The sequence below is a fragment of the Heterocephalus glaber genome, unplaced genomic scaffold (assembly GCF_053883595.1).
Source record: "Heterocephalus glaber isolate CG9 unplaced genomic scaffold, H.glaber_assembly_v1.0 deba00001457, whole genome shotgun sequence".
NCBI classification, from domain to species: Eukaryota; Metazoa; Chordata; class Mammalia; order Rodentia; family Bathyergidae; genus Heterocephalus; species Heterocephalus glaber.
The window spans coordinates 21176946-21188427 of record NW_028258305.1 but is presented as its reverse complement, the minus strand read 5'-3'; the positions used below and the strand labels follow the sequence as shown (position 1 = coordinate 21188427).

At 48.2% G+C, this 11482-nt stretch overlaps 1 pseudogene across 1 annotated transcript; it reads right to left on the bottom strand.

The window, feature by feature from the left end:
• Positions 1 to 257: 257 nt before the first annotated feature.
• On the bottom strand, positions 258 to 11179 carry LOC106008900 (SRSF protein kinase 2 pseudogene; annotated as a pseudogene). Its single transcript, XR_001183061.3, has 3 exons — positions 6684 to 11179; positions 1330 to 1406; positions 258 to 299 (listed from the first exon to the last, which is right to left on the bottom strand). The product of XR_001183061.3 is annotated as an SRSF protein kinase 2 pseudogene (transcript).
• Between the last annotated feature and the right edge of the window lie 303 nt (positions 11180 to 11482).

Sequence of the window (11482 nt, the reverse complement as noted above, 5' to 3'; positions counted from 1 at the left end):
CACGCCTGACACTACACCTACCCTACCGAAAGTACCCTATAAAGTTTTCCCCTCACCCAATCCCCCCCCCCCCCCCCCCAGTCAATAGTCTTGTCATTCTTGACTGGCCTGCACCCACGCTGGAAATAAAACCTCACTTGGGCCGGGGATTTAGCTCAGTGGTTTCGCTGCCTGCTGTGCAAGTGCAAGGACCTGAGTTCAATCCCCGGTACCTAAATAAATAAATAAATAAAAATAAAACCTTACTTGTTGCTTCATTTTTGCCTGTTCTGATGGTTTCAGTCATGCCTTGGTTTACCCTAACACAAAGAAGTACAATTTTTGGTTATAATTTCCTTGTCTCCTTTTATTTCTTCTATGTTACCTCAGTATGAGCCAGGCATGGTACACACACTAATCCCAGCACTCTGGGAGGCTGAGGCAGTCAAAGTTTATGAGTTCAAGCGCAACCTGGGCAGTGTGGCAACTTAGCAAGACTGTCTCAAAATTTAAAAATCAAAAAGGGTTGGGGACTGCTGGGCGTGGTAGCCCACGCCTGTGATCCCAGTACTCTGGAGGCTGAGGCAGGAGGATCACCACAAGTTTGAGGCCAACCTGGGCTACATAGGGAGTTCAGATCTGGCCTGAACTACATAGCAAGACTGAATCTCAAAAAAAGGATTGTAGCTCTGTTGGAACATCCTAGGTTCAATTTCAGCACTGCAAAAACAAAACAAAATCATGGATCCCTTCCACAATTCATGTGGCACAGTGCTGGGGACATTCAGATCATGAGGCTCAGCTCTATGAATGGGCTGCTGTTCTGAAAGGGCTGACAGAGGGGGAGTGGTCTCTTGTTGTCCCTCCTGTCATCCCTGAGCTGAGTGAGACTTTTAGCAAACCTGACAACCTCCACAAACAACAGGACACCACTACAGGGTCACACTGCCCTCAGCAAGCTGAACAGATGGCCATTAAGAAAATTTAGGATAGGGCCGGGGATTTAGCTCAGTGGTTCTGTCGCTTGCCTTGCAAGTGCAAGGACCTGAGTTCGATCCCTGGTACCAAAAAAAAAAAAAAAAAGAAAAGAAAATTTAGGACAGGGCCTACAATCTCCCCAGTGCCAGTATCTGTGCACTTGCTCTGACCGCAAGCATTCCATCCCAGATTCCTTAGGATTATAACCCCATCCCCACACCCCATAAGAGCTTTGCCTCTTCTCCAGCCAGCGGCTGAAATCATTCAGAATCTCAGCCCTGTCTACACCCAGACAGATAAATCCAGCCTATGCCTGGGCAGTCCCCCATGTGCCCTCTGTAACACCTCCATCCTCCCCCTGTGCAGTCCTACCTTTGCCCCTCTTGAAGGTGCCCAGTTCAAGGTGCACCCTTGACTCTTAAGACAGCAGTCTGCTGGGGCTCTCAGATCTGTGAGATACAAACATCTCTATAACTCACTCGGGTATTCTATTATAGCAGCACAAACACACAGGGATCTCAATGCCTGTGAGTCCTTTGGCCCGCTGCATGATATTCTAGACCCAGCAGCTGGCTGGAGTAGCCACAGTCTGCCAAGGGTCAGGTAGGTGGCTGGCGGACTTTGGGTGATCTCCCTTGCACACCCAGGGGTCAGCTGGCTGTGGCTGCCTTCACCCTGCCCACTCAACCCTCCCCCTTCACCTCCGCCCCACAGGAGGCCGGGCTCTGCGTCTCACACAGCAGCAGCCTGAGCCGGACAGGCAGGACTCACCTCAGACAGCCCTCAGCTTCAGGCCTGTTGGCCCAGGCAAGATCTGTGGTGAGCCAGATGCCACAGAGGGCCTACACCAATACACAGGGGAAAAGGAGGCCACAAAGTGGGGACCGTTAACTGATTGCCACAGCTGCCACAGGGCCAGATGCCACAGGCCAGAGTGAGGAGTGGGGGAAGACAGCAGAGGTGACAAAGTGGATGTCATCTGCTGGCCACCCAGAGGAGGGGCAGGAGTCCATGACAGAGCCCCCAAGGAGACACCACACAGGCATGGAGCAGGGGCAGTGAGGCAGGAAAGGGAAGCTGTGAAGTAAGGCTGGAGGAAGCTCTTCAGCCTGCATTCCTAGTCAGATGGAATCCACTGGAAAGTTCCAAAGGGGCAGATGACAGGATCTGATTTGTGGCATTAAGGGTCACTGGTAGCCAGACATGGTGGCCCATGCCTGGAATCCCAGCACTCAGAAGGCTGAGGCAGGACTGCAGTGAGTTCAAGGACAGCCTGAAGTATAAAAGTACAAAGTGAGACCCTGTCTAAAAAAATTAAAAAAAAAGCAGGAGGATCTTGTGTTGAAGACTATCCTGGTCAACTCAGTGAGACCCTAATTAAAAAGAATAAAAATAAAAGGATGTTAGTCGGGTATAGTGGTGCACACCTGTAGTTCCCGTACTTCAGAAGGCTGAGGCAGAGGGCCGGGGATTTAGCTCAGTGGTGCTGTGCCTGCCTTGCAAGCACAAGGTCCTGAGTTCGATCCCTGGTACTAGGAAAAATAAAAATTATAGGGACAAATCTGCATGACCTTGTATTTGGCTATGGTTTCCTTTTTTTTTTTTTTTTTTGTGGTACTGGGGATCAAACTCAGGACCTTGCTCTTGTGAGGTAGGCACACGTCACAGCTAAATCCCCAGCCCTGGCTATGGTTTCTTAAATGTGACATCAAAATAATTAGTGAAATACAAATTAAAATCATAATATCTCATATCTACAGAAGGGTGAGGCAGGAGGATAGTACGGGTTACATAGTGAGCTCAAGAACAGCCTGAACTACTAGTACATAGTGAGACTGTCTCAAAGAACTGAAAGAAAGAAAGGTAGGTCACTGACTGGGAAATGGATGCATGTTAGGGAAACAAGTGAGGATACTGAGAGCAGAGAAGAAAAGGGAGTTTCCTGCTGTGTTCGGGTGGATCTGGCAGAGGGAAGAGGGTTCAGGTTACTGCTGTTTCCTGCTTGAGCAAGTGAGTGAGGTACCACTTGCTGGCCAGGTGTGGTGGGGCATAGGCTGAGGCAGGAGAATCGTAAGTTCAAGCCCAGCCTGGATAACTTAGTGACTTACTGAGAACTTATCTAAAATTAAGATAAAGAAAAAGTGCTTTTGCTCAGTGCAAAGGCCCTGGATTCAATTCTCGGTGAAGCAAAGAAAAAAGTTACCACTTACTAAGATGGTGTCTTAGTTACTTTTCTCCTTGCTGAGACAAAATACTTTGACTCCCAGAGTTTAAGGAGGAAAGGTTTATTTGGGTCATGGTTTGTAGAGGGTTCAGTCCATAGTGAGCTGGCTCCAAAGCAGGGAGTCCTGGCAGAGGAACATTGGAGAGGAGAAACAGTCCATGCCGTGGAAGGCAGAAGGTGGCAGCAGCAAGCAACTGACAAGCAGCAAGGTACAAGCGACCAGCAGGGACCCTTTCTGTCCCTTATATCCTGTCCAGACTACCCACCCTTAGAGCGGGTAGTATGGGGCAGCCTTAATCCTAGCATCATATCCTCAATCCCAGCATCACACACCCTAGATCCAGCCACCTTGAAAAAGCACCACTGTGACTGCATGAGGCTTTGGGGGGACATCTGAACATAGCCGTGCCACATGGAGGAACTGCAGGACAGGTGGAGAAGGACAGCTTGACGTGTGAATTTCCGGATGCCTGTGAGATAACACAGGGCAGCTGTGCGGACACCCTGGAGCACCTGGAAGGAAGGGTTTGGAGACTGGGTCTTGCAAAGGAGGGAGCTCACTGGATGCACGGAACTGATGATGGGATGGAGTGGTGATGGGTCCAGTAAGACGAGGGTCTTGATTTTTTTTTTTTTTTGAGACAAAGTCTTGCTATGTAGTTCAGGCTGGCTCTGAACTCACTAAATATCCCAGGCTGTCCTCCAACTCAGGGCAATCCTCCTGCCTCAGCCTCCTGAGTGCTGGGATTACATTACAGGTTTGCACCACCATGCCTGGCTGAGGTTGAGGTTTTTATGAGGGTTTGAGTATTTGGAAAAAGGGCCTAGGCAGCAAAGGTCATTGATTATCTAAAGAATGTCCTTGCCCGATATGGTCACGCATGCCTGTACCTCAGCACTTGGGAGGCTGAGGCAGGTGATCACTATGAGTTCCAGGCTAGCCTGGGCTACACAGCAAGGCTCTGTCTTAAAAAACCACAATGATAACAACAATAACAACAACAACAACAACAACGTTCTTTTCCTGGCCCATTTAGCACCTTGCAGATAGATCTTCAGGGAGTCTTGGACTGAGTTTAAAGTCCTGTGTTTACAGTTGTACTTGCAAGAAGGCCATTCTCCTCCACCCAGGGAAGACCTTCAGCTCTGGCTAGGCAATGATTTGGAATCTTTTAGAAAAAGTATGTGGGACTCCTGGGTGGGGGGAGTGAATGGGCCTGACATCAAGGGTGATGATGGCTTTGCCAAGGGCTACCACTGTAGCAAGCAGCACTTGAGGCTCAGCACACAGGCTGCTCTCCTCAGTTCCAGTTCCGAGCTGGGAGGTTCCAGTGAGGGAGGGGACATGAGCTGATGTCCCCAGGAATTTCAAAAGGTGGCTAAAATTTGGAGCTTCTACTCCTGATTTGGTAGAGAAATTGGAGAGAGGAGAAAAGGTATCTATGGGAAGAACAGGGCTTTTTTTTTTTTGAGGGACAGTAAACGGACTTTTAGACAGACAAATTGGGGTTGGGTGCGGTGGCACAGGAAGGTAATCCCAGGATTCGGAAGGCTGGGGCAGGAGGATCACTTCGTGTTCGAGGCTAGTCTGGGCTATAGTGAGCTCAGCCATCCTGAGCTGCATAGTGAGACCCTGTCTCAAAAACAAAACAAAAAACACCCCCACCCAAAAGGGACAAATTGTAGCTAAGAAAAGTCTGTGGCACTGTTTGCTTATGCAAGTGGCTTCCTCACAGCCATATGCCCCCCCCCCCCGCCCCGTTTCTCCTGGGAGTGGCAGATGCTCACAGAGGGGATTTATGGCAGTCCTTGTTTCTCAGATTTTCTGCTTTTAATCAGATATGTGGGGATCTCTGAGAAGGTTTCTTTCTGCATCTGTTAAATCTCAAATATCTTCAGTTTGAAATAATCTTTATCCAAAGCAGGTTCTTGAGCAGTCACTCAGAGCTCAGCACTTCCGCCACCCTCTGGCTCACTGTGAATGGCTCAGGTCACCTGAGCTCTGTAGCCAAGAGCTGCCCAGCCTGACATCACCCTGTGCATCCTGACAGTGCTATTTACAGCAGGGATGGGCAGGGATGGGACTTCAACCGACCTGGCCAGGGTTTTTTTTTTTTCATTCAGTTCTGGGTATTGAACCCAGAGCCTCTGCACTGAACTACATCCCCAGCCCTTTTTATTATTATTATTTTTTGAGTTAGGTCATCTGTAAGTAGCTAAGTTGCTTCAGCTGGGCTTGAATTTGTGATCTTTCTGCCTAAGCCTTTTAAGAATGGTGAAATTGGGCTGGGGATTTAGCTCAGTGGTTCTGCCATCTGCCTCAAAAACACAAGGTCCTGAGTTTGATCCCTGGTACTGCAAAAAAAAAGAATGCTGAAATTATAGGCATGTGCCACCCTGCCCCACTGAGCAAAAAATTTTTTTTATTTTTTAGAAAGAGTCTCGCTATGTAGTTCAGGCTGGCCTTGGACTTATGGTGATCCTCCTGCCTCAGCCTCCCAAGTACTTTGATTACAGGGGAGCACCTCTTTGTTTTGTTTTGTTTATTGGTACCAGGGATCAAACTCGGGACCTTGCACTTGCACGGCAGGTGTGCACCTCTTTATATATCTCTTTACATCTCTGAGGCTTCTTTTTTTTCGTACTGGGGATCGAACTTGGGTCCTTGCACTTGCAGGGCAGGAGGCAGAACCACTGAGCTAAATCCCCAGCTCCAAGGCTTACTTTCATTGGAGTTTTCTTGGGAATATAGCAAGCAGGATTTACAAAGCAGAGCAGGGGTTGCATGTGTCAGGGGAAGAGCTCAGAGTTCTGGCAGGAGTTTCTGAGTCCCTTACACCACTGCCTTTTGGTGACAGATTACAGAAGTTGTCATGGCTACTCAGGTACATTCTTCAAAGAGCACAGTTGCCTAGTTAAGCCATAGTTGCCCAATAACACAGTTAACCCATGGTTGCCCAATCCCATATGGAGGGGCGGTCTCTTCTCTCATTAGCAGTTTTTAGATAAACACTCCATGAGGGGTTAACTGCTCTGTGCAGAGCGAGCGGGGATCTGATTCCAAAGCTTTAGGTGGACAACAGGAGACAGATACAAAACGAAGGCAGAGAAGCCAAGCTTTATTCTGCTCTTGCTCACTTATTAGACACCTTGAGGCCCAAGTGAAACGTTGGTGCTTTTTCACAAAAGCACTTTTTAAGTCCCTCCCAGCCCAAGGCCATCCTCCTGACAAGCGTGCAGGTCAGTGGCCATTTACCAGGTCAGAAGTCCAAGGCTTGAGCTCAAGTGGTGCACCAGGCCCTCGCTCCACAAGGTCACTAGGGCCCTGAAAGTGCTGACAGCAGGAAGGGCTGGGAAACAGCAGGGCCCAATGCTGGGACATTGGGGGCCAGAGAGGAGAGCACATTCAGCGCAAAGTTCAAGCCCGGAGTATTAGAAAGAGGCCAGGGAGTTGTACCCTGCTGGCTCTGGACAAAACGACAGCCCTCTCCTCTCCCCCTACCTCAGAGTAGTCTTCGGGGGTTGTCTCCTGCCGACAGTGTCTCCCTTTCTTTCTTCTGAGCACCGAGAATTAAAAATTAGGAAGGAAGGAGACATTCAAAACATGCCCTGCCATTCATCCAGCTGGGACAACAAAGAAAGCCAGTTAGAAAGTCAAACAGGACTGTTTCTCACAAGGGCAAGGACAGGCAGCAGCCACAAAGTGGCAGGAGGAGGAGGAGTGCTGCTTTCTCTTTCTCGCTCCTAGAGATTTCAGACATCTGTTCTCCAAAGCCAGACTCTAGACCAACTGTGCCATTTCTGGCAGTGCGGTGGAAATCTCCCATTTTTGCCCAGAGCGTTAGGTGACTGTGACAGCAGCATCAATGTACAGCCTGGGTGAGCAGCTTTAGATAAGCATCCACATCTACCTACTCTGCCCTTTCCTTGGAAAGGACCCTCAGCTCCACCTGGCAGATTTGATGTGACACAGCTTATTTTCAGGCTTGCAAAACACTGCTTGGGGGCAGATTCCTCCTAAATTTCCCCTCCCCAAAGCACCTACCAGCTGCCTTTCCCAGGCCCAAGACTGCCATGGCTCTCACTGAGGGCTCTTCCTCCCTGCAGCTTCCCCCAGCTTGACCTCGTCAGACTCCAGGCTTGTCCCCGGTGGCCCTGCTGTTTGGTCTGGGACAGGGCCTCACAGACATTCCCCTCCTGTCCCCAGCCTTGACTTTGACTCCCAAGGCCTAGCTGGTTGGGTCAACCTCGGCTGGGCAGCACAGGTGCTTCGGCTTGTGCTCTTTCACCCGCCCATCAAGCATTCATGGTGCCAGGCGCTGGGCCGAGGCCTCCTGAGGTCCTTTCTCTCCATCTTTTACCCAGGTTGCTGGTGGGGTTCCATCAAGGCCCTGTGGGCCGGGGATTTAGCTCAGTGGTTCCACTGCCTGCCTCGAAAGCACAAGCACCGAAGTTCGATCCCCAGTACCAAAACAAACAAACAAACAAACAAACAACACAAGGGTCTGAAGCTGGGTCCCTACAGTTTGGATTTCTTCTCCCTCAGACCATCAAGAGTACAGGAAAAAAAACACCCAAAAATGGAAAAATAAGTTTATTTATGATTTGGCCAAATGGGTGAGGCAGCTAGCCTGGCCCCCAGCACTATCTTGTAGAAGGGGTAGAAGAAAAGCCAGGAAATATGCAAATTTAGCCCAGCCTAGGCCCACAAGGAACCCAGGAAATGTTGACTCCTCCTAGTACCAGGGCTAGAGGTGGGAGGTTCTGCTCTCAGCAGGAGGAAGCTGAAAAAACTGCTTACTGTAAACATTTTTGTTGTTTTTTTGAGACTGGCTGGCCTTGAACTCACTGTGTAGCCTCTATGTGGCCTTGAAATCTCAGTGATCCTCCTGCCTCAGTCTCCCAAGTGTTGGGATCCCCCAACCTTTAAAAATTTTTTATTTTGTGACACATTCTTGTTTTTTGTTTTTGGTACTGGGGATAGACATTGGGCCCTTGTGCTTTCGGGGCAAGTGGCGGCACCACTGAGCTAAATCCCCAGCCCCAACATTCTTGCTACATTTCACAGGTGGGCTCAGTATCCTCCTGCCTCAGCCTTTTAAGTGCTGGCATTACAGGCATATACCCCACTCCTGGCTCTGCAGGACTTTTAAGCAGTATTCAGAGAATTTAAGTTCACATATATATAAATGAAAAATCGCTTCGAGGCCTTTTGGCTAAAATCAAGTGTAGTATAAATGAAAAAGCAAAAAAGGCCTATGCCTGTAGTTCCAGCTACCCTTGAGCCTAGGAATTTGAGACCAGCCTGAGAAACATCATGAAAACCCATTTTAAAAACAAAGCAAAATTTTGCTCTAATCTCCCCCATCCTTTTATTTTCTTTTTTTTTTTTTTCTTCACGTTTCTCTTGTCCAATTTAATCTATGCGTTTAACTTACAGTGCTTGGAGAAGGCAACGCCACATGGTCCCAGGCCATCATATTTTTTAAGGGAAATCACTTTTTTTCTTTAAAAGTACTCTTAAAAATATGCAAAAATACAAATGGGACTGCTAAATTATAATGCATGTCAGAACAAGCATGTCTTTTCTTCCTTTAAAGTGCCATACAGGGAATGATGTCTGGTGACCCAGAGCCACTTCATTTAAAATCCAATGTGAATGGACTCTGAGAGAATGAAAAGTCTGTACAAGTCCTTGGAGCAGTGAGTCTGCTACGTGCAACTTAGCTACAAAGCACTCAGGCCTTCGTAGCTTTTCTGAAACTTGAGTCCCCATCCCATATTTAATGGAAATTAACATTTACAAGGGTGCATTTACATACACTATAATACAGGAATGATGTCCCTTTGCTGGAAGATAAAATTGTACATATTTCCTTGCTATTTCTTGGTTCCAACTCGATAATTTCTTAAGATTGTAAATTATATAGTACTCAGCTAAAATATTTCTTCATAAATAGTTACAAATCCTCAAAGCAAAATAAAGGTCTGAGGATGAAGCCAGCTCACTTGTAATCCTGCTAAAGAATGAGAGTCACCGTTTAGGTCCAATGTACTGGAAAACACTTGCTAGCTCAGAACGGTGTATTTGTAGCTTTGCTAAGAATTCAACCATGGATGCCGAAGGCATTCGCCAGCGGAGGCTCATTTTTCTGGAACCATTTCTAACATCGGGATGAGGAAATCTGTAACCTGTGCAGCATCTTCATGTGGCCAGCCATACTTTTCCACAAGTACATCAAAGAGGCTCCAGGGCTTCAGCTTGGTGATGTGCCACAGTTCTCCTTCATCCCTGGAATAGTCTTCCCCGGAATGTGGTTCAAACAAATAGTCTCCAGTTGCCAGCTCAAATGCCATGCACGCTGTGCTCCAAATGTCTGCAGGTGTGCTGTAGCCTGCTCCTATCAGCACCTCTATGGATCTATACTGACGCGTCTGGATGTCCTCGGTGAAGTGTTTATGCACCCAACAAGCATTTCCCAGGTCAGCAATTTTTACTCTAATTTTATCTGCATTCCGAGGATCCAGGGGGTTCACCAACAAGTCGGCCGCCCGGGTCTTTGTTTTTGGCAAATCCCCAGTACTGGAGGCTGAAACCGTCCTGCTTCTGTCATGGGAAGGACTGCTTTCTTCCTGCTTGGTAAGTGGCGATCCCTCGGAAAGCACAGAGCCGCAGGCCACAGGTTCATTGAATTGTTCATAGGAGCTGCTATATGTGTAATCACTTTCTGCATTTGGCTCATCAAGGTTATACTCCTCAGGATTTGGGCAGTCATCTTCATCATCCTCTTCATCTTCCAGCTGCTGTTCCAGTAAGAATGGGCCATTCTCAATATGGCCATTTGTTTTGGGTGACTCGATCCGTGTAGGGTCTATGTTCCCAAGTTCTTGATCGACATCATCTTCATCCTTCTCAACATTTTCTTTCTCAGCATCTTCCTTCTCTTCCTGGTCTTCAGCTTCACCATTGTCCTTTGCAGTCTCTTCCTCAGCCGTCTCCTCTAATCCTGCTTTTAGTTTCACCTCTGCACAGAATTCATCATCTTGCTCACTGGAAGGTACAGAAGAGCTGATGTTTTCCTCTATTATTTTCCTTTCAGCTTCTCGCTGCAATTCTTCTCTCTTCCGCAGGCGTTTTTCCAATAACTCAGCCTGCCTCTTCTGTTTCTTTTTCAGCTTTTTCTTCTTATTTTTAGATATTTTTCCTATAGGTTTTTGCTGTGGAGCCGTACTCACTGCAGACCCTGAAGGAGGAGGAGCACCTGCTTTCTGCCACTCCGTCGCCTCTGCTGCCATTCTTCTCACATATGCATCATCCACACACATCAGGATGTTTTCTGGCTTTATGTCAGTATGAATAATCTTGCACTTACTGTGTAGATAATCTAAACCTTGGAGGACCTGTTGAATGATACTCTTCACACAACGTACTGGGAGGCCCTGATAGTTGGACTTGATGATCCACTTGAGGAGATGGTGGCCAAGCACTTCGAAGACCATGCACACATGTATTCCATTCATGCCTGAAATCTTGAAGTCATCAGTGAGCTGTACCACCATGTCTTTGTTTGGGTCATTGGGATCACTTTCTCGAACACATTTGAGCAATTTTATTTCATCCAAGGCTGTCTCTGTGTAATGCTGGGCACTTTTTACAACTTTCATTGCAACAAATCTTTTCCCCTGCATATCCCAGCACAGCCAGACAGTAGAGAAGTGCCCCCATCCTAGCTTTCTAATGACATGATATCGACCATTGAAGAGGTCTCCAATTTTCACTGGATGATAGCCACCTTTCTGAAGAGGACGACTTCTCAGAGTTAACTGACATCAGCAGCTCAATCTTCTGCTTGATTTTGCAAGGATGAACTTTGGTATATGTACTGCTGAAGCAAGCACTGCAAGGATGAACTGTGGAAACATCAAGTTTTTCGGATGTTTCTCTCTTTTCGGCCTCCGCTTTCGGGCCTGAATGGCCAGCACTTTCCGGGAACTCATCTTGGCGCGGCCGGAGCGAGGCAGGGGGCTTCGCGCGGCGGCGGCGGCGGCGCCAACGCAGGAGCCCAGCCGAGCCCACTTCCAGCCTCCACGCGCTCCACCGGCCGGGAGGAGGCGGCTTCTTTTGTTTTTTGAGACAAGGTCTCGCTGTGTAGTCCTGGCTAGCCTTGAACTCCCTATGTAGCCCAGGCTGGCCTAGAACCCCTGGCAATCCTCCTGCCTCAGCCTCCCCAGTGCTGGGATTGTAGGTATGCACCACCACACCTGGCTCCCTTCTTTTTTTTTGGTACCAGGGATTGAACT